Raw genomic sequence first — 21,793 nt, forward strand, 5'->3', positions numbered from 1 at the left:
GCCAGCTAATGCACTGCAACAAATTTTTTAGTGAATGCTTTCCTTTATATGCACCCATTTTTTTTTGTAATTATTGGCACCTACTGATTGTACAAATTAGTGGGTTTCTTTGTGACAGGTTGTCTCCACCCTCCCCACTACCTTCTCTGACCCTAAAAATATTTTTAAAAAAGAAGGCTGAAACAGGCTTTTATCATTTATTTAATCTGGTTATTAATCCAAGTGACCTTGATCAAGAGATCAAAATTAAAAGAGCAGTAAGGAGATATATTGACTTAATGAACTTGCTCCTAGGAAACATTGGGAGGGATATGGCAGCCTCTGAGCCAGTAGAACCTCAGCTGAATGCCAGCAAACCTCAGCCACCAACAAATGGGGGAAAATACACTTCAACTGGCCAATGTTCTGAAAAGGAAAAGGAACAAAGAAAGAAAGATAATGGTCCGGTATCATTGGTGATGAAGGAGAAGCGAAATCTCTGGCAATATAAGATCCTTGAGTTGAATCCCAGACAAGAAATAATAAATTAATGGAACAATGGAGAAAATCGAGTAAGATTTGAAAATTAATTCCTAGAATCAAATCAGTATTAATTTCCTGCTTTTGATAAATGGTTCTCTATGTAGGATAAGATTTGAAGAAGCCAAGTGAAGGATATATGGGGAATCTGTGAACCATTTTTGCAAATTCTTGATTTACTTTTCCAAAGCGCACACTTAGTTTGTTTCAAATTTAATTTTGTTCTTAAAAGTTATCAAGTATTTTGTTGGAAGGATGCATATTTAGATTTTATATATATATATAATATAGACATAGTTCATATATGTATATGTCTCATACAATTTGTTAAATATCATTAACTATTTTATTATTAATAATAATTATTAATAAATATTAATAATAGAAGTTATTAATATTAACTATTTTAGAATTTGCTTTACTTCATTTGATTCCTTTGATAATTGTATTATCTTCATGGAAACATACTTATTGTGGATTATTATTTTTATTGTGAACTAAATTTTTACTAGATCTTTAACATTCTCTTGTAAAAATTCCTTTAAGTGCTGAAAGGTGACATTATTCTTTGTAGTGCTCATTCTAACAAGATATTTTCAGATCATATATCAAAGTCTTTCTTAATCATCACATTCTTTTATTTTTATGAAAGAAAAAAAATCATGCTTTAAAAATACAAGAAAACTATGATGTACACTTATGGGAAAACAACTCTTGTGGGGTTAAGCTCTAGTCAGTGCCTAGGAAGGCTTGCAGTGAGATTCAGATGTGATAAGATGGAAAGGGCAGATGGCCCTTCCCCTGTTTCCAATCTCTAGGTAAGAATCTAAGAAGGGTGGCCTTGGTTGTGAATTAAAGAATGTACTCATAAATCCACCTGTGTAGTGGGCATGCCACCCACCCCATATATGCTCCCTACTCTTAGGCATAGGCCTTCCTCCACTGATTCCCAGTAATTAATCAAATGTCCAAAACCTCTCCAGTGAATCTTCCAAATTCTTTATCTGGGGCCAGAAAAACAGTATATTTGGGTGTTTTCAGCCCTAGGATTGAGCATGAGAAGTGATGTGATTTTAATGCCCAATAGCCACACTACAGAACCAGCTTCAATGTCCATGAACAGGTGGACGGATAAAGAAAACATGGACTATATCCACCATGAGTTTTATTCAGTCACAAAGAAGAATGAAATGATGGCATTTGCAGAAAACTGGGTGAAACTCGAGAGCTTTGTGTTAAGAGAAATAAGCCAGAGTCAGAAGGTCAAGGGTCATGTTTTCTCTCATATGTGGAAGCTAGGGAGGAAAAAAGGAAAAGTGTTGATGAGGTGAAATCTCGTGAAAATCAAAGGGAGATCAGCAGAGGAGAGGAAAGGGACCAGGGGTCGGGTTGGGAGGAGGAAAGGAAAAGTGATAATACTGGGGAATGATCCTGGCCAAATTACATTGTTACATTGTGTCCATGGACCCACACAGAACATTATGTACACATATGATTTATCAATAAATATATAGGAAATAAAATAATAGCCATTTTAAAAAAATGAATAAGAGATGTGACTTGCTCTGTGATGCCCAGGTACTTAAAAAAATAGTAATTACAGTGTTTCCTATCAAATCTGAGACTACAAGTCAGAATTTATTATGCTTCCTAAAATGCCACGGAGGCTGCTTTCAAATATCACCTTTAACAAAGGCTTTGCTCTAGCCCTTAATGATCCAGGGCAGCCCAATCCTTGGCTCCACTGATCCATCACTACCACCAGCCCACCCGCCATCTGTGGCTGAGACACAGGTGCTCCTCCTGGCCAGGTAGTGAAGGGAGGTGGATGGAGTACAGTCTCCCCTGTAAAGGCTGGGATTCCGCCCATCATGTTTCATGACTCTATTATCAGGCAGGCTGAAAGGAATGTGTATTTCAAAAATCATGAAACGGAAGCAAAAAAGATGTTCTAGTAGTGGATGCCACCTCAACCCAGGACTGCGGGCTTGGGGCCTCCCTGGACTGGGCCCCATGGTATGCTCCACCACTCCCTGTTTGCTTTTCTTTCCCTCTGTCCTCTATACCCAAATGCCCACAAAACCTCTCAAATTGCCTCTCAATACTTCTCATTTCAAAATGATTTGCTTCCTAAATTGTGTTTCATTAAATAAAACAAGCGAATCATAAGGATTCCATGACATCAATATAATCCAAGCTGGCTGTGACATGACTGGTCATGTTCCGGCTGCCTGTTTTTTTTTTTTTTTTTCCATGAGGCCATAAGGAAGATGTTCTAATATGTATTTAAGAGCAAACAGCAATGATATTCAATAAACAGTTACCCACACATACCCATTACTGAAAGTATTGCATAAAAAATGTGGGTTTTTATTGAAAGTGTAATTAGAAGTCAGAAAGGAAGTTACTTTCAACTCACAATAGCAAAATCCCATGCCCTTGTTAATCAATTCTTCTCTCACCCCATTTTTCTTCCTCCAGCCATATCTCAACCTCTCTGCTCTCAACTTGTTCCCTGATAATCACTTTCTGCCCCAACTCTCTACACAGCCCAACTGCCAAAGTTTCTCTGCATAATTCAATCAGCAACCCCTAGAGCCCAAATCCAAACCACTTCATTATTCCTCAATGATTCTTCCCCTCCTGGGCCTCCATTCATCTCAACATACAATTTTAATCACTAGATCCAAGATCATAATTCACTTTAAAATAGCAAGAGGGGATTCATTCTTTTAAGACTAATGATATATGGTGTGAATTTCAGTCAATCAGTCAAATATTACTTTCTGCATCCATAAAAGAAAAGAAAAACAAATAAAATGTAAATTCCAGTACTTTCTAGTTAGACCAACAAGCAACAACATCTCATGATGTTCTATTCCCAAGGCTGTCATTTCCTCTGGAGGTAAGTAAGCTATACAACATGACAGCAGCTGAACCACATGAAAACTGCAGATGATTTTGACCTTTTGTGGTTATTCTTTAAAAATTACAGTACTTTGGTTTTCTGGATTTATATGCCAATACATTTCACATCAGCTACTCAGAATTCTGAATTCTCTTTTAGGAATCAAGAAAAGATTGTATAAACATTGTGCACTTCCGTACTCACCTGGGGACGATCACCTGGGGGCTTGCAAAGGGCAGAGGCCTCACTGTAGAAATTCCCCTTCACCGTCTTCTACCTGGCTGTTTTCACCGGTTTCCAGTGGCTGGCTGACTCCTACAGCTATTTGGTTTTGTGACCCTGGTTTGGAAACTTAGATTAATATCCACTGATCAGGGACATTAAAAATCCACTTAGTATTAATTGATGAAGACTCTAGGAGCAGCTTATATGAAATAAATCTACATATTAACAGAAATAGAGACACATGCACATGCAAATTCAAGCTGAATATTACATGATATAAAAATAAAATATGCTAATATATTCTGGAACAATGGTACATTTGCCACCTTAAGTTAATCTTATTTTCATTTTAAATAAAAGCATTATATAAAAGTAATAAAAGACTCATATATTTAAAATGTGTTTGGATAGAACGTTAATGAACTCCATAAAATGTGAAATAATACAAATGATGCTGAGAATTTTAGAAGCATATTTTATAGATGATAAACTTATTTTTTTCCTCAAGTTCAAAACAATTCTACTAAATTCTACTAAAAAAAACAGAGATAAAAATTATTAGGACTACAGATCTCTATTATTACATTCTGCAGACATTCTCATAATAAACTAGGTTAAAAAAACAGATTAATCGTATGCTTCCTCTTCAAGAGAAATGGACTTTTATGTGTTTGTATAGCAACTACATACAATTTCAACCATTAACTTTCTTATTACAGGAAAAAAAATCAATAAGGACATAAATTGCTTAAGATAACATATAGCTTTGGAAGATATCTATTTATTTACTCAATATTTTTACAAAAACTACTTTACTCCTAAAAAAAAAAAAAAAGGCAATTACCTATCCCTTTTTTAAATGAGTGTACCCAAAGCACTGAGAGTGTCTACAGAACTAGCCACATTGACCTCTTCTCAGAGGCCCAAGGATGTGCCTGGACTAATTATGTGTAAAATATAATCCACCCTGGCCAGTCACGCCTGCTGTAATTGTGCATGAGGTATCCATAAAAATATACCACGAACCTTTGTAATTTCCTTTAAAATTAAAACATCAGTTAACTTTGCTTTAGTTCAACTCGATGTTTATGGTCTGAATTGACCACGACTGGTTTAGCATACTTAAACATAGATCAATGGAGTCCTTTTCCTAGAAAAGCTGTTGAATTACATGGTCTATCTCCTTTGGGGCTTATCTAAACAATGGCTTGATCCACATTATACCCAGGAACAGGTTTGACTCTAATGGCTTTCTCTTTCATCTCTAACTTCTATCTGAAAGACTCACAGGCTTTGTTTTAGAATGGAGCAAAGGCAAGAGGATCCTAAATTCAAAGCCAGCCTCAGCAACTCAGGGGGTCTCTAGGTAATTTAGCCAGACCCTGTCTCAAAATAAGAAGCACCGTGGACGTGGTCCAGTGGTAAAGCACCCCTTAGTTCAATCTCCCCCCACTAAAAAAATAGAATTGAGCAAACATAGTTTCTCTGATAGAGAGGGAGCAAGAAGTACAATTCGAGGCAATAAGAACATTTTATTTTATTTTTCTTTTTTTGGTGGGGGGAATACCAGGGATTGAACTCAGGGGCACTTGGCCACTGAGCCACATCCCCAGCCCTATTTTGTATTTTATTTAGACACAGGGTCTTATTGAGTTGCTTAGAACCTTGCCATTGCTGAGGCAGGCTTTGAACTTGACTATCCTCCTATCTTAACCTCCCAAGCCTCTGGGATTATAGGCACGCACCACTGTGCCCAGCAAGAACATTTTCATCCCTTCAAATTATTTCCTGTTCAATAGTTGGGTTTCTGATCACGAAGAGAGGACTCCACATCCCACACAGGGTTGTCTTTGTTTTAAAAGAAAATTGTATGATTGGAAAATGCTTTCCACTTTTTATCCTAACCTTATTCACTTTATTACCCCAAAATAAGTTAGGATAGTTTTGTATGAAAAATAGAAAAATCTACAGTCCAAATATGAGTTTAATACCCTCATCCTTTTTCCCAAAAGCAGAAAATCAAAAAGGAAATATAAGTATATTATTTGGTGCTTCTTTTTTTTTTTGTACTTTTCTTTTCTTTCCATAAGCCAAAGGAGTGAAATAAAAATGAAGCCCCATGATGTCTAGTAGCCAGAAGGGTTCATAGTTTTATCCTTCTCACTGAAAAAGGAACGAGCTATACTTTTATCTCAGTCTTCCTGTCCCACTCATGGAACAATAGCATCAGAAATTTGGCTTGAGGTGTCAAAAATTCTACCTGTATTTAAATCTAAAACAAGCAAAGTGCAAGACATCAAAGCAAAACCACAGAATGTTCTATTACTCTCCAAACGCTCGGCTCTGGGAGAGCCTTGGCTATTCTTTTTAATAGAGACGATGGTAAGGCATAAAAATAATTCTTACTTGATTCCATTTTAGCCAGCTTCCTGGATAATCACATTCTCTTGAATTCATCTGGCTTCTTTCATATAAAGCCACCAACAGACAGGGCTTTCAGAGATGGAGGAAATTGACCTGCGATGATTTCTTACTCAAAATGCAGCCGCTGACTCCATAATCACCTTAATTTCTCCCTTGCCCTTAGGAGCCCTCAGTTTCTTCATTAGCCATTATCTTTGGCCTCACAAGTACCTTCAAAGGAAATCATGAAATAATTCTTAGCCACCAATCCAAAACAACTCCACAAGGGTTTCTGCATTAAATACAGTTTCACAAACCAGAAAGTCAACAACAACGACATCTACTTTGGAAACTGAATTCTGGGTGGACAAGTATTTTTTCCACACATTCCTACTGGACTTTCACTTTATTGAATTTGTTATTACACAATCAAGTTGGCAGTTTGTCTTGCCCCAAACTGGTTCCACTCAGGGCAGCATCTAATGGATAATAATAATCAAAACAACAGCATTCCCTTACATGTGTGCCCTTTGTTTTAGTTAGTATTCAAAGCATTTTCTTAGCGTCAGCATCTCCTGTTTCCTAATAGACTTTGAATACTTATAAGTGGACAGTCAGTCTTTCAGGTAGCGGGATCCTATTTGGTGTGTCCCTGCTAATGTAAGATTCCTGACTACTCGTATTTTAGAACACCCTTGAGTACCGAATCTGATGACAAGTTCAACAAGGTAACCCTGTGTTAAGTCAGACTTTGCAGGACATGTTGCAGACGGCAGTGCTCCTTCCTGGCTGGTTTGCCTCAGATATCCTAGTTATTTGGAGACAGACGTACTTCTAATCCAAGTGTGTAATTGGAGTATGTTCGATATTGGTTGCTATGACCAAAATACCGCACATACACAACTAAAAGGAGGAAGAACTTGTGTTGGCTCATGGTTTCAGAAGTTTTCCATTCATGGTCGGCTGGCTTCAAGGCCAGAAGGACATGGCCAAGGAAAGCTGTTCAGCTTGTGGCAACCAGTGGGTGGAGGTGGGGAAAGTAAGGAGCCCAGAACAAGAAATATTCTTTCAGAGCAGACCCTAGTAAGCTAACTCCTCCAACCATGCCACAGCACCTATATTTTCCACCACATTCCAGAAGTCTATTCAGGTATCAATGCCTCAATCTCCTGATGAGGTCAGAACCCTCATGATCCAATCACTTCCCCTAATGCACCACCTCTGAGCCCTGCTGCTCTGGGGACCAAGACTTCAACACCAGAGAATCTGGGGACATCCCAAGTTCAAACCATAACACAAAGTATTCTGATCGATCTTCCCTTTAGGACGCTGGAATTTCCACTACTCATTGAAGGATCTAATTGTTATATGAGGCAGAGTTTCCATTTGTTTTGATCAATCTATTCTGGGCAGACAGAGTCATGCTGAATCCCAAAGTAGCATTCAAGAGGTAATAAATTAAATTGGATTCCGTTTATTAATAACCAAAGCCTACAAGCTGACCTCATCTAATGACATAAGAATATAAATTCATTTTTAGTCTGGATTGGTTTTTAATTTTCATTCTGTGCTCCAAAACAATTTAAATCCATGCTGTGTTGCCTTCATGAACTGTATACACATCCTTAAGTTAGATGTATAATTATCCCCTAGAACAGTACTGTGTATTACAAATTGCCTGGAATTATAAATAGAATCGTCTTCCTGTTTCAAAGCAGATTTGTGGGAAAAGTCTGTCCGTTATAGCTTGGGATCCTCATTGAGGATCAAAGGAAGCAAACAATTACATGTCATACCAAAATTGAAGGGTTTAGAGCTTTTTTTATTTTTTAATCTCTGAGAATATGACATTTTATTTTCTTTCTAAATTGAAGTTTCAGAAAATATTGATATTAGAAATTTTTGTTCAAGTAAGGAGCAAGTAACTCACAACAATATGGCCATGAAATAGCCTGGATGATATTGGATACATAATTATCCCAATTTAATTTACATTTTAACAGCCAAAAGGTGACATTGTCCATGGAGTAAAATCCATAATTTAAATGATTTTCCTGAAATGTATTCTCTAAAAAAAAAACATTTCTCTATAATTAGATACCCCAAACCTCCCTCTCTTATCCATCATCTGTTCCCCACCCAATATCTCTTAGTCTCTCATTCTTGCACACAGAAATTTACACACATGCGCATTTCTTGCTTTACTATTTTACAGAAAAATGATTTCCCATATGGCAGCAAAAATCGTCTGTGAGTTTGAAAGTAGTGATTGTATTACAACTAGATTTTTATAAGCAAGAATTCAGCTGAATCAAGTACTAAGATGGAAAATGACCTTCTGTTTCCCTCCACAACCCAGAATTAATATGCCCTTTTCTTTGAGTAATAATTGCAAGTGGAACTTACCTATAGCTAATTTACCAGTTATATTTCATGCTAATTTACCAGTTATATCTCATGCTTTGTCATGTAAAAACAAACATACTAAACCAAAGTTTAGGTCTTCAATTGTGGATGTCAGATTTTTGAGAAATAGCTAGAACTTTAAAAAAAAAAAAAAGTAGAATTTTTGGAAAGAATACTTTATCAAGTTCAAAAACTGAGATGATCACTTATATTTAAAAGATTCTGAGAAGTTGCTGTTATAAAGAATGTATTTAAATCAACCTCCTTCTCCTATTCTTAACATTTCCTCTCCTTTCCAAATCTGTGACCCACAAGCTAGCTATTTTATCTCAAATATGTGTTTTTAAAAAGGAGTTCTTCTTGCTATATGGTGATACTTTTCTACTTTTAGTGACCCTTTATCACACTTTTATCAAGGTCAATTTTTTGCATTGATTGATTTGAACATGTTTGTTAGCATTCAGCATTTCAAAAAATTAAGAAAAACACCCTCTGTGTCAACTATCCAGAAACAGCTTTTAATCATAACAATAGGAGCAGCGGAGAATACCTGAAAGGAGTTATCCAAATATAACAATTTCAGCTATGTAATGGCAATTCAATCTTCTGCCCAAAATTAATCTGATATTTCTATGGGAATAGTTAACTGATCACCCTCTTCACTTATCTGGACATTCCTGACAGGCGTGTACCATTGTGTCAGACATTGACCTTGGCTGCCCTTCAGCACAAACAACAAACCCTTGGTTGCTTTCCTTATGGACAGAAATAAGAGAAAGACAATAAAGGTAGGCTTTTCAAAGCACAATTACCCATTACCAGCATTTTTTTTTTCCTTAACAAAATTTTATCCACTGAAAATCAAACATTTATTTCTGGAAAGATTATTTTTTTAAAGAGTCCAAAGGTCTTGTCCAACTTAGTCCAGGAATACTCCAGAGGATATAAAAAAAATGCCATAACACAAATGGGTTCATGATTTCTGAGGCAGATGAGTGGCCCCAGTGTCAGAATCTTCTCAGTCCCTGAGCTTGGACGTCAACAATATGGCCATGAAATAGCTTGTCATTCCAGAAAGGACACTTACATACTTCTGGGAACGTGGCTTTTTGGGATCATTCAGGCCAGATCTTGGCTTCTCAACCCTGGCATTTGGGACCAGGTAATTCTCTGCTGCAGGGTCTGTCTTATCCTTGTAGGATGTTTAGCAGCATCCCCGGTCTCTACCCAATTGATGCCAGCAGGTTGTACCTTCCACTCATACCTGTGACAAATGAGTGTCCCTACCCTGCTGACCGATGTCTCAAGGCAAAGAAGGGAGATTTGATCCTGGTAAATAACTCAGAACTAGCTGGGTGCTATGGTACACACCTGAATCTCAGCAACTCAGGAATCTGAGGCAGGAAAATTGAAGGTTCCAGGCCAGCTTTAGTAACTTAGTGAGGCCCTAAGCAACTTAGTTGAGACTCTGTCTCAAAATTTTAAAAAAATACATATATATATGTGTGTGTGTGTGTGTGTGTGTGTGTGTGTGTGTGTGTGTGTGAATTTATATAACTGGAAATGTAGCTCACTGGTAGAGCATCCCTAGGTTAAATCTCTAGTACCAAAAACAAGGGGGTGGGGGTAAAACCATCAGTTTTTTTTTTTTTTAATTTAAATTAAAATCTGGAAAATTTAGTTACAATGTGTGCCTTAATTTGGGTTTTCTCAGAAGATGACCATGAGGTCAGGATCTGGGTGCAGGTTCTTCATTTAGGAGGTGCTCCCAGAAATCATCTACAGAGGAGGGAAAATGAGAGAGAGATGGGAAGGAAGCCTGCAGCAGCTAGTTCATGAACAGGTTATTTCTCTATCTCCACAAAGGTTCATCCTGCCTGGACCCCTGGGAGACTGTGAAGAGTGTGCTCACTTTCATCTACACAAGAGGCAAGGGACCTTCACCAACTCCCCTCTCCATTGGCTAACTACTGCTCCTAAGGTCATTTATTCCCTGGTATCTTATATGTGCCTCAGGGGAGACTGTTTATACCTGGGCCAGAGAAATCCTTCATGGAGGACAGCAGGTGTTGGCAGCTGAAAGCATTATCAATGTGTAGTCCCTAGAACCAGAGCAGCAAATGCCTTATTAGAGAACTTTTTTTGGACCACAAATCCTGTAGCAGTTCCCAAGACATATTACTGGAACTTCAGTGTTTCATATAGAATCTTTGTTTCTCCAGGGGACTCCGATGAAGCACTCAGGTGTGTGGACCACTGGTCTAGAGCATCGTTCTTAAGCAGGGCTGATGTTGCCCTCAGGGGACCTTTGGCAATATCTGGAGATATTGCTAGAAGTCCTAGCTGAAGAGTGGCAGGTGTACTGCCAGCATCTAGTGGGTAGAGATAAGCGATGATGTTGAACATCCTAAGATACCCAGGGCAGCAAAGATTCATCCCGGGCAACATGTCAACAGTGCCAAGATTGAGAAAGGCTTCAGGAGTTATCTCTCCATCACGACTTTCCTTTGGTGCATTTATTCTATTTTATTCCAAGGGCAGCTTGTCCTTGCAAACAGTGCTAAACATCACAGTTTAGATTACAGGTATTATAGGTATGCCACTCCTTCTTCCCACAGTGCATAATGCTCAGAATCCTCCATTTTCACCTCTCCTCAAGGAGTCTCCTTGGGATGTCCTTTTCTCTCCAATGAAACAGCCACATTCTTCCCCAAATCCTCTATCTTTCTTCACTCTATACAGCTAAAATTGCAGCCGCCATGCAAGTGTCACCTGTAACATTGATCCATGCATTGGTAACCTTGGGGTTTCCTTAACTGTAAGCAGGAAGCTGTCTAATCACCAAATCCACATGGCTCCCAGTCCTATAATCCTCAAAAGAAGTAGTAGGATTAATACTCCCTTGCTGATTTGAGGTTCCAGTTTCAGGTGAATAAAGATGTCATTGAAATACTCTGATATCGCAGGTGTCACAACAAGACATCCTAGCAGAGCCAGAGAAACACCCCTTGGAATTGACTTCAGGATAGCAAATTCATTTAGAACATATCAACCCACACATCGTTCAAGGAGGTATGTTATGATGTTTAGATGGGGGGTGTGCAAGCTCATGTGTGAGACCATGAAAGAGAGTTTAGAGGTGAAATTTGGGGTTATGAGAGCCTTAACCTAATCAGTGCATTAAGCCAATGACATGGCTTAACTGGGGGGGTAACTGTAGGCAGGTAGGGTATGGTTGGAGGAGGAGGGTCCCTGAGGGTCTGTCTTTGGGGTACATATTTTGTAGTGGTGAGGAGCGCTCTATGTCTGCTTCCTGGGGCCATGTTCTCAGTTGTTTTCCTCCTCCACGCTCCTCCGTCATGATGTTCTGCCTCACCTCGAACCTCGAGGAATGGAGTCGGCCATCTATGGACTGAGATCTCTGAAACTGTGTGCTCCCAAATAAACTTTTTTTTTTAACTTTTCCTTCTCTAATTGTTCTTGTCAGGTCTTTTGTTTCTGTAAACAACCAACATTCAGCATCCACTCTGTTTTAAGCAGTGTGTGCTTACCTCTGTGACCCTTGCTCCCTGGCATTACCTCCATGAAGATGTTTCCTGTCAAAATGTACATGGGCAGAGGTTTATCATCGGTTGACTCTTTAATGGCAATAGGAGCCCAGATGGCACAGATGACCCACTGTAGCTACCAAAGCTCTCCCTGGAAGGGAAGGTTGGGGAGAATCTACCAAAGAGAAGTCAGAGTAGATCTAAGCATAAGAAAGATTCAATAAGTTGTTCCTGCCTTAGATGATGAACAGTGCTCCAAGCCAGGGCATGCAGGCGGCCTTTGGAAGCTGGGAATACCTAATCAGTATCAGACCATAGGAACTGGAGTCTGGAGACAGAGCCTTTTCTAGAAGTTCTAAACAAGGGCCCTGGCAGGCCAAAGTCTGCCACCTTGCATTTTAGCCTCATGAGGCTGTGAGCAGAGCACACCATGAGCCCATCTGAACTTCTGACCTACACAACTGCAGAATAAGACAGGTGTTGAAGACTGGCATCGGCCAGCAGCAATTGAAAGCAAACACACCAACACACTGTTAGTACTTCCCCTTTGTGCTCAAGCAACACGATGAGGTAAGTTTTCCAAGCTCTATGATCAAGAAGGCCAACACTTGGAAATACTGATTACTGATCAGGGTTCTAAAATTAGTAGATTAATAGATTAGTTCGGATCAGAGTTTAGATTTGTCTGTCGCCAGACTCGATAGTATTACCAACTTAAAGGCAAGCATCCAGAGGCAAGAACAGGTTGGACTAGTTTATTCATCTATTTGGTGGTATTTCCTAAGGTCTGGATAGTATTATTATAAGATAATATAATTAATTATAAGATAAAGTTTAGCCAGGCATGCCTGTAACCCTAGCAGCTCCAGAGGCTGAGGCCGGAAGATCACAGTTCAAACCCAGCCTCAGCAACTTAGGCCCTAAGCAACTTAGTGAGACCCTGTCTCAAAATAAAAAAATTACAAGGGCTAGGGATATTGCTCAGTGGTAAAAGCATCTCTGGGTTCGATCCCAGGTTCAAAAAAAAAAAAAAAAAAGAAAGATAAAGTATGACACCCAACTAAAAGGACTATAAACAAAATATTACTACCCAGATTTTTTTTAAAGAGAATCATTTTCTCTTAGGACAAGAAGCTGTGGGGCACTTTACAGGGAGGGCTCTTCCTTTCATTCTTCCCCTTTGCCTTTCAAATCTAACACAGATTAATTCTTTTGAAAGAACACACCCCCACCCCCGTACAAAGTCAACTTTAAAGGCTCTCTGCACAAAGGCATTTTAAAAAGAGGAACATGTGCCCCGACACATTACGAAATGTTGGATTTTTTTTCCCTTCAATTTTTAGGTTCTTATTTAAATCAGCAATGATATGCAGCAAGTGGCACAAGGGCTTTTGTAAAAATACAATTGTACTTAATTCAGCAAGAGAAACTTGAAAGTGAACACATTTCTATTTTGCACAGAATGCTTAGAGAAGAGGAAAGGCTACCAAAACAGGTTAAAAAAACAAAGACCAATAAATAAAATATGTTCACGACAGGATAACAATCTGGGACCAGCTGCTCTTGAACAAACATTCATTATTACCATCCATCTGAGGTTCAGTAGAAAATAGAATTTCCAGAAAGACATGGAACAGGAAATGTGTATCTGATAATCGAATATGCAAAGCTCCTCACTCCTAAGGATAATTGTTTTCGAGATAAAGCCTGGAGCTTGTTTAAGTGACATATAAATAACTCAAAAGTGTGTGTTGAAAAAGAGAGAGAGAGAACGAGACAGAGAGAGAGAGATCAGAGCTCAAATCTGTCCATGAGCAGACCAAGAAATAAGTTCTATGTATTTTGGCAGGTTTGTCTCTCTGGTTTGTCCTAAGGTTTGCAAGGATTTTGCTGGTGAGTTGCATGGATTGGAGATCTGAACTTTTCTTGGTACCTAGACCACCAGCCTGGGGTCTGGGCTACCTGCATCTCCCACCTGGATTGCTGGGGCAATATGTTTGTGGTCTCTGTTGCCATCTTTGTGTCTCTATGATCAGCTCAGCTACAATGTACCAGCCAGGGCAATCCATTTGAAATGTAAGTCAAATTGGGCTATTCCTCTTCCCAAAGTCCTCCACAGGGTCCCCATTTTACATCAAGTCTTCAACTCGGCAATCTCCATCTGAAATGTCAAATGTCCCACAACTCCTGCCTCCAGATCTCAGTCTCTATGACTCTCTCTCTCTCTCTCTCTCTCTCTCTCTCTCTCTCTCTCTCTCTCTCTCTCTCTCTCTCTCTCTCGTACCAGGATTGAACTCAGGAGCACTCAATCACTGAGCCACATCCAAAGCCCTATTTTGTATTTTATTTAGAGACAGGGTCTCACTGAGCTGCTTAGCGCCTCGCTATGGCTGAGGCTGACTTTGAACTCATGTTCCTCCTGCCTCAGCCTCCAGAGCAGCTGGGATTACAGGTGTGCCCCACTCACCCTGCTCTGTGACCGTCTCTTAAATCCCTCTCTGCTCCAATCCTGAGGTCTCTTTGTTACTCTTCAAGCAAGTCAGGGGGACGTCTGTTGGGGTTTGAGTTTGCAGAGTTTAGTTCCCTCAGGCCTGACATTTTGCAAGAGCTGTGGCTGTGATTTAGGTCAGCTGAGGCAAACCTCAGCTAGGAGGAGGAAAAGTTCTCTTCCCCTTATCGCAAGTCACAAGTTCTGCATGGTTTGGCCAAGAGGAAGAAGCTTCCTGCATACTTGACCTGGGAACAGTACATTCTAAAGAAGCAAATACATCCTCAGGGGATTAGATAATGTCTACAAAGAACTTTGGGAGGGTACTTATCAAATAAACATGAACAATCTGAATTTAGCTCTGTGTATCTGCTGAGGCATGATATTTGGGCAATGTGGGTGAAGTGTTACTGAAGAATTGCTTGCTTTGTTAGAAGAAGAATATAAAAGGAACTTGCAAATAAACCTCAGCATGCAGTTGCAATTGCTGCCTTGGCTCTGCATCCCCTGTGTCCTGGTTATTTCGCGACCCTTACCCAAGGACCCGAACGCTCTAGACGTTCACAGACATCCACAATAAATTCTTTTCCCTGTGTTTTTTACTGCCTGCAACATTCTTCCTCCAAATGTCATTCTTGTCCAAATTTCTTAAAGCCACCTGCCCTCAGCCTCATATTGAGAACTGTCCTGTACCACCCCATCATACCTGATGCTGCCCTGTTTCTCCCAATTCCCATCCCATTCATCACTGTCCATCTATGAAAACATTCACATACGATATTGATGGTTCACTGTCCAGCTTATCCCACTAGAATGTCAGGTCCAAAACACAGGATTTTTGTTGGTTTCTAGAAGAGTACTCCCAATAGAAATATAATGAAAGTCTCATATATAAAGTTTTCTAGAAGTTTCAAAAAATAGCAAAAGTCAAAACTTTAAAGTGATGTCATTAGATACTTACTGTATGCCTCCATATAGCATGAGTCTCTAAAATAGTATCATTTCTATGTATGGCACTGGCTGTTTTTCAAGGGTCTAAACCATATGTGGCTGATGGTTCTAGGAATGGATGTGTCAGGTCTGCAACAATCTTGACACTTAGTAACATCTGATTATGTCAGTTGAATTTGTTGATATTCAATCTGTTGAAAAAGGAACAAATGAGTTCCTGTCTGAGGTACCTCTCCTATGGAAATTGATGAATTATTCAGCACTTCTTTTTGCCCTAACTCTCAGTAAATGGATGGAGTTGGAGAATATCGTGCTAAGCGAAATTAGCCAATCCCCAAAAACCAAAGGCTGAATGTTCTCTCTGATAAGTGAATACGCTGATCCATAATGGGGAGTGGGGAGCGTGGGAAAATGGAGGAACTTTGATGGGTCAAAGGGGAGAGAGTGATGGGGAAGGAGCAGGAAAGATGGTGGAAAGAGATGGACATCATTACCCTAGGTATATATGACTGCACACAGGGTGCGACACTACATCATGTACAACCAGAGACATGAAGAGTTGTGATGCAATTGTGTACAATGAATCAAAATGCATTCTGCTGTGACATAGACCTAATTTAAATTAATTAATTAATTAATAGAAAGAAAAATAAAACCTTACAATGCAAAAAAAAAAAGAAAAGACAGACTCAGATATTTCTCTCCTGCAGATCTCTCTCATCACCTGTCTTTATTGTACTTAGTAAGTCACTCCATGAGGTTTCCCTCAAAAATTCCAAACACAAGTAAATTCTCCATTCTCTAAATTTCACAACTTGCAATTCTTATCTTGGTGCCTGAAGCCCACTGGGAGATAGCATGAATTGAATGGACCATCATTAAGGATAAACATGCATCCACACATATAGGTTTTGTACATAATTCCTGGTGTTTCATGGAGCACTAGTGAAGAACCCACATGACAGATTGATGTAGCCAGTAGGGTTTCAGAATTGATTCAGTAAAAAAATGACTATCAAAGCCCAAATTCTTCTGACTTTCTAAACTCCACAGTGTAGATAACTGCAAATGTGAGGAGCTCTAAGTAACCTCACCCAATCCGTCTTTCTTATTTCCACTCCACCTTTCTAAGGGATTATATGAAATCCTATGAATTTTCTTCATTTCTAATTCTTCTTATTCTTTCAATCTAGATGTTGATCCATTCTCCAACTTACAAGTCCCCATTACTATCTTTAATCTTATGAGCCAATGTGAATAAGCATATGGTAAGGAGTATGTCTTCTCTTCATAATAAATGCTTTTTCAAAATATATATGAAATTGGGCAGTTACCTGCTTATAGAGTCACTTTATCCCAAATTGAAATTGCTATGTTCAGCACTAGTCTTCCTGAAAAAATGTATAAACCAGATTTGCATATCATATATGTAGTGCCTGAGATCTGCTGCAACATATGATGGGTAGCTGGATGTACACAGAAAATAATTTAAAAATGGGTACTAAGGAAAGATTCTTGTGCACAAATAAACAGTGTACTGGAAAGAGCAATATTATTCACTATTTCCAAAAGGTTTAAACAACGAATATGTCAAGAGATGACTGCATAAGAAAATGTGTTGTGCACATACCATTATTGTACATAGTATTCACCCATAAACAGAGTGAAATGCTGGTACAAGCTATAATGTGAATGAACTTTGAAAACTTTATGCTTAGGGAAGGAAGTTATATGCAAAACATCACGTGTCCTATTCTGTTTAAATGATATAACCAGAATAAGGAGGCTTGTAGAGACAGAAAACATATTGGGGTTTGCCAGAGACTGGTGGAGAGAGGGAAAGAATGAAGATTTCTTCATGGGACCGGGTTGTCTTTGGGGTGATGAAAATATATTGAAATTCAATGCAGGTGGAATATACTAAATAGCATTGAACTATTCACTTCAAAATGATTGATTTTATATTGTGTGTATTTCACCTTGATTCAGATTTTTTTTATTTTTTTAAGTAGGAAAGAAGGGCAGTTCAAACCCTTCATCTTCTACTTCACTCAGGGTTAAAGACATGGTCCTTCCCATGCTCTACACAGTCTGGCCCTGTGACCTTGCAGAGATCCTTGAGTTCTGCTCTCAAGCCCCATTTTTCATTTCATAGGAGCCTCCTTGCTGTGCCCAGGGAACTTCAGTCCAGCTCTCCCCATTCCCCAGGACCTTGCTGTTCCCACTTCTCAATGCTTTTCCCTGACTTCATGGTTCATAGAGTCAGCACAATGTAGCTTATGTATTCCATTCAGTTTCCACTGCACAGGAACAGCGTATGTAAGGTCCCTGAGGACAGGGGTCCCTGTTGTCTGTCCTGCCATTCTTCCAATGCCTGAGCCAGCGCTGGGCACACTTAGGCACCAGTGGGCCTCCCACAGTATCTACTGACCTCTTGGAGCTTTGTGTTCTGTGAATTAGATGCCTCATGGAGACTGATCCAAAGTTGAGTTGTGTGGGAAGGAAGGCAAAGTGTTACTTGTGTGGCTCAAATTTGGGCTGAGTGGTTCTATAACCCACAGCAGGGGCAGCACTTCCATCTATGGGCTCAGTGGCCTTGTATTGCAAAGAGCTTGGAGATTCGTTCCTGGAAGGAAGCTCAGAATGGAGTTTATTTCCTTAGTTTTTCCCATGATTCCACTGGCTGTGTAAGTCTCTGAATGAATCACTCAATGCTTAATTGACTAAGAATGGATTCTGTTATCTCCAAATGAGAGCCTTGACCAACACAGTATGATTCAGATAGAAGAAAATCATGAAGTTGTTCTGTGTTCAATGAATAAACTGTTCTGTTTCTCCATCTGACAAATAACTCATAGCTCATGACTACTTTATTCTCAAAAAGAGAGAAAAAAAATCATTTGACACAGAGAATTTTGGCTCCCATCACCCCAACACCTGTAGGTTTTAAATTCATTACTTCAAAAATAAATCTACTAACTTGTTAAAGCTTTTACCCCAAAATCAGTAATTTTATTGTTTCTGCTGGGTAATAGAATAGTTACCTATGGACAGTGCTATTTAGTTGGTGCAAAATATTCTTTTTCTACATTTCTAGATCATTCAAGCATAGTTGTCCAATCTACAACTACCAAATCCCAAAGACGATGATAAAAATGTATTCTTCATAAAGACAATGATAAAAATGTATTGTTCATATTTTTATTGATCAGCTAGCTGATTGGCAGGTGGCTGCTGTAGGGAGAGAGATTGTTCTGGTAAGCACCATATGCTACACATCTGACTGAGCTTGAGTCTTACCTAGGTCTGCTCCAGGTGAGGGCGACTATTTCCTGGGGGAACATCTTTTCATGTCATGGCAGAGGAGCCAGTAGAAGCAGATAAACTCTCCACAGGCCTAGGTTCAGAACTGGCCACTGTCCCTCCACCACCTTCCACAGGCCAAATCAAGTGCCATAGCAGAGTTGAAGTTTGAGAGGTGGAAAAAACACTTCAACTGCTTTGGGAAGCCTTGCACACTTTCATGGCAAAGAGCAAGGGTTCAGGGATGAGTGAAAACCTGGGCCAGTGAAATCCTCCAACTTCCTTATGAGGAAATTCATAGCCATCAGAAGTCCGACTCTCATCTTAACATTGATTGTATTATTATTATTAAGTTTTAATAATTAGGAGGATGTATTTTATGGATTCTGTTTTTGAAATTAACCATCAAGATCCACCAAATCATATCCAAGTGTGATTTTTATCAACCATTTTATGTGTCCATTATAAGGAGACAGATTCCTACATGCCAGCAGGGACTACCATTCCCTTTTCTTTAATGAATGCTTACCTTTATCAACATGTAGGTCAAGTCAAATTCTGAGTCTTCCCCTTTCAGGAAGGTACAGAAGATGACCATAAATTCATAAAATGTGACATTTTAATCAAGCCCCAAGCTGTTGGCTAATTACATTCAGTGCACTTAAAAGAAAATACAGGAGATGTCAGGTTGGAGTAGAGATGAGCCCCAAATTGTCCTTAGTACTTCGCTGATCATTATGAATACCATGGTATCAAATTACCCAGAAAAGAGAGAGTAGTAAATCCTTTTAAAAGTCACATTTCCAATTTTATTTTCAATTTCCTCTTGGAATAAATTTGGACACAGTTTTATTCAAAAGCTGACATTTTCTTCCTTCAGTGCATCTTTTCTGTACAAAATATGTATAATGGATCTACTCGGAGCACCGGAGACCATTAAGCTACGGAAGCATGAAATCAACTAGAAATTATTATTTTAATTCTATGCACTTGTGCATAACAGGATGAACGCTGTGCCAAATAAACCTTCATCAGGACTCTACTTAGTATTCTACATACTAATGGAGCTTGAAGTTTAGAATACAGATGTGAGGGGATGCAGCCAGACAGACAGAATCAAAATCAAGAGATTAATTTCCTATCCCAGGAGAATTATCAGCAACTGAACTAAGAACAGAGGCAAAGCATATGCCACCCTTCCTAGTCTCTTGGCTTTTCTCACTGATGATATAACTGAACTAATCTGCCCTGGTTTTCCAAGGATATGGTATGTGAAAAACCAGAGGTGCTCCTTTTTCATCAAAAGATGCACTCCCTGCTCTATGCAACCCTAGCGATATTTACTACACCAAACATCACAAAAGTAACTGGCCTACGCTAGTATCCGTTATTCTGGCTCACAGAAGTGATAACTGAGCTTTTGATATCATTCTGCCTCCCATTCTTTCCCACACATCTCTCTTTCCACTGAGCAATTTGCTGATGTAAGTAATGTTTTATAAAGCAAGAAGATGGCAAAGAATAGCAAAGTCATTATGTATCTCATTATTTCTGTGCCTCCTGGAAAAAGGAGGGTCAGGTCGGTGCGGGCAGCAAGGAGAATTGATAATGAAGGAAAATCACTGGGCCGCTTACTACAAAGCACCTGTTAAAAGCGGGACATGTTTATTTTCCTGAGACTAGTTTTACTTTTGAAAATCAAAAAACTGCACAGGACTACGAGGGGATTCAGAAGATATCATATCTGTTATGGTTAAAATAGGAGGTGCCCCCCCAGAAGTTCATGTGTGAGACAATGCAAGAAATTTCAGAAGTGGAAATGGTTAGATTATTAGATTAATCAGTGGCATGGACTAATCCACTGATGTGGATTAACTGGGTGGTAACTGTAGGCAGGTAGGCTCTGGCTGGAGTGTGTATGTAGTCCATTGAAGGCATGCCTTTGGGGTTTATGTGTTGTGCTTCCTGGTACCTCATCCTGGGTTGATTTCCTCTGTCACAGCCTTCCAGCATGATGGGCTGCCTCACCTGTGACCCAGCACTATAAGTTGGCCATATATAGACTGAACCTCTGAAATCAGGAGCCAAAATAAGCTTTTCCTTCTCTGAGGTTTTCTTGTTGGCTGTTTTGGTCACAGCAATGAAAACCTAACTAAAACAATGTCCATTCTTTTGGTCAAAGGCAAGACCACACAGGAACCAGAAAGAGAGTGGCAGAAATGTGAGGTGCAAGCCAGCAATTTTTCCTTCTACAATCTGGAAAATCCCTGGCTTAAAGAAAAGGTGGTGCTTGGTGTCACTTACTGAAGGTTTCAAAAAAAATCTGTATTTCTATATTTCCCCTTCTTTATCAGAAATCTTGTCAGGAAGAGGATGGTTTAAGATTATATGGGATCACATAGTTATTATTTAATGTTTCATTTTTTTGCAGAGGTAGAGGGTCCGATTAATTCCCCTTTTGTAGAGTTATTAGATACAAAGGAAGAGAGGGAAAAAAGGAAGGAAGAAGGAAGTCTTTTTAAAAAAATATTTCAATAAATAACTTAAAAAGATAAATTAATTTTCTTTCTTTCACTTAGTTGTAGTTATTAGGACAGGCACTCTATGATCTAAAACACAAAACTAACCTGAGAATATGTGCATTTCCCAGTTCAAAAATGCTTATGCAAATTTTCCCACCTTGCTAAGACTTTTTCTGAATAATTTTGTTTAGAGAAATAAGAGGTTGTAATGGTGTGGTTTTTAGGTCCTCGAGAAAGAATGTTCAGTGAGCTTCTGCCTAATTTTTCAACATTTCGAGTATCAATTCTCAGCAGATGCAGTAAATTAAAATTAGAAACCTATGAATTTTGCAAATAACAACAAAGTGATGTGCCATCACTCTGCTAACAAGAGCATGCTCTACTGAGCTACCATCTGAACAGAAGGGAATCCGGTGGAATGTTTCACTGAATCACAATGGTGTCGCCAAAGAATAAACTTTTCCAAAGTTTTAACACCTGAGACCATGAAAATCAATCTACTGAACTATAAGTTTGAGGA

At 39.1% G+C, this 21,793-nt stretch overlaps 1 long non-coding RNA gene across 1 annotated transcript in view; it reads right to left on the minus strand.

Annotated features, from left to right (window-relative positions):
• Positions 1-319: 319 nt before the first annotated feature.
• LOC144250923 (uncharacterized) overlaps positions 320-21,793 on the minus strand; it is a 60,085-nt gene continuing 38,611 nt past the window's right edge. The window contains exons 3-5 of the long non-coding RNA XR_013342608.1: positions 6,059-6,286; positions 3,632-3,766; positions 320-405 (exon numbers count right to left, since the gene is read on the minus strand). This is a non-coding gene — a long non-coding RNA (uncharacterized LOC144250923). The remainder of the gene's footprint in view (positions 406-3,631; positions 3,767-6,058; positions 6,287-21,793) is intronic.

Source organism: Urocitellus parryii, chromosome Y (genome assembly GCF_045843805.1).
Source record: "Urocitellus parryii isolate mUroPar1 chromosome Y, mUroPar1.hap1, whole genome shotgun sequence".
Classification (NCBI taxonomy): domain Eukaryota; kingdom Metazoa; phylum Chordata; class Mammalia; order Rodentia; family Sciuridae; genus Urocitellus; species Urocitellus parryii.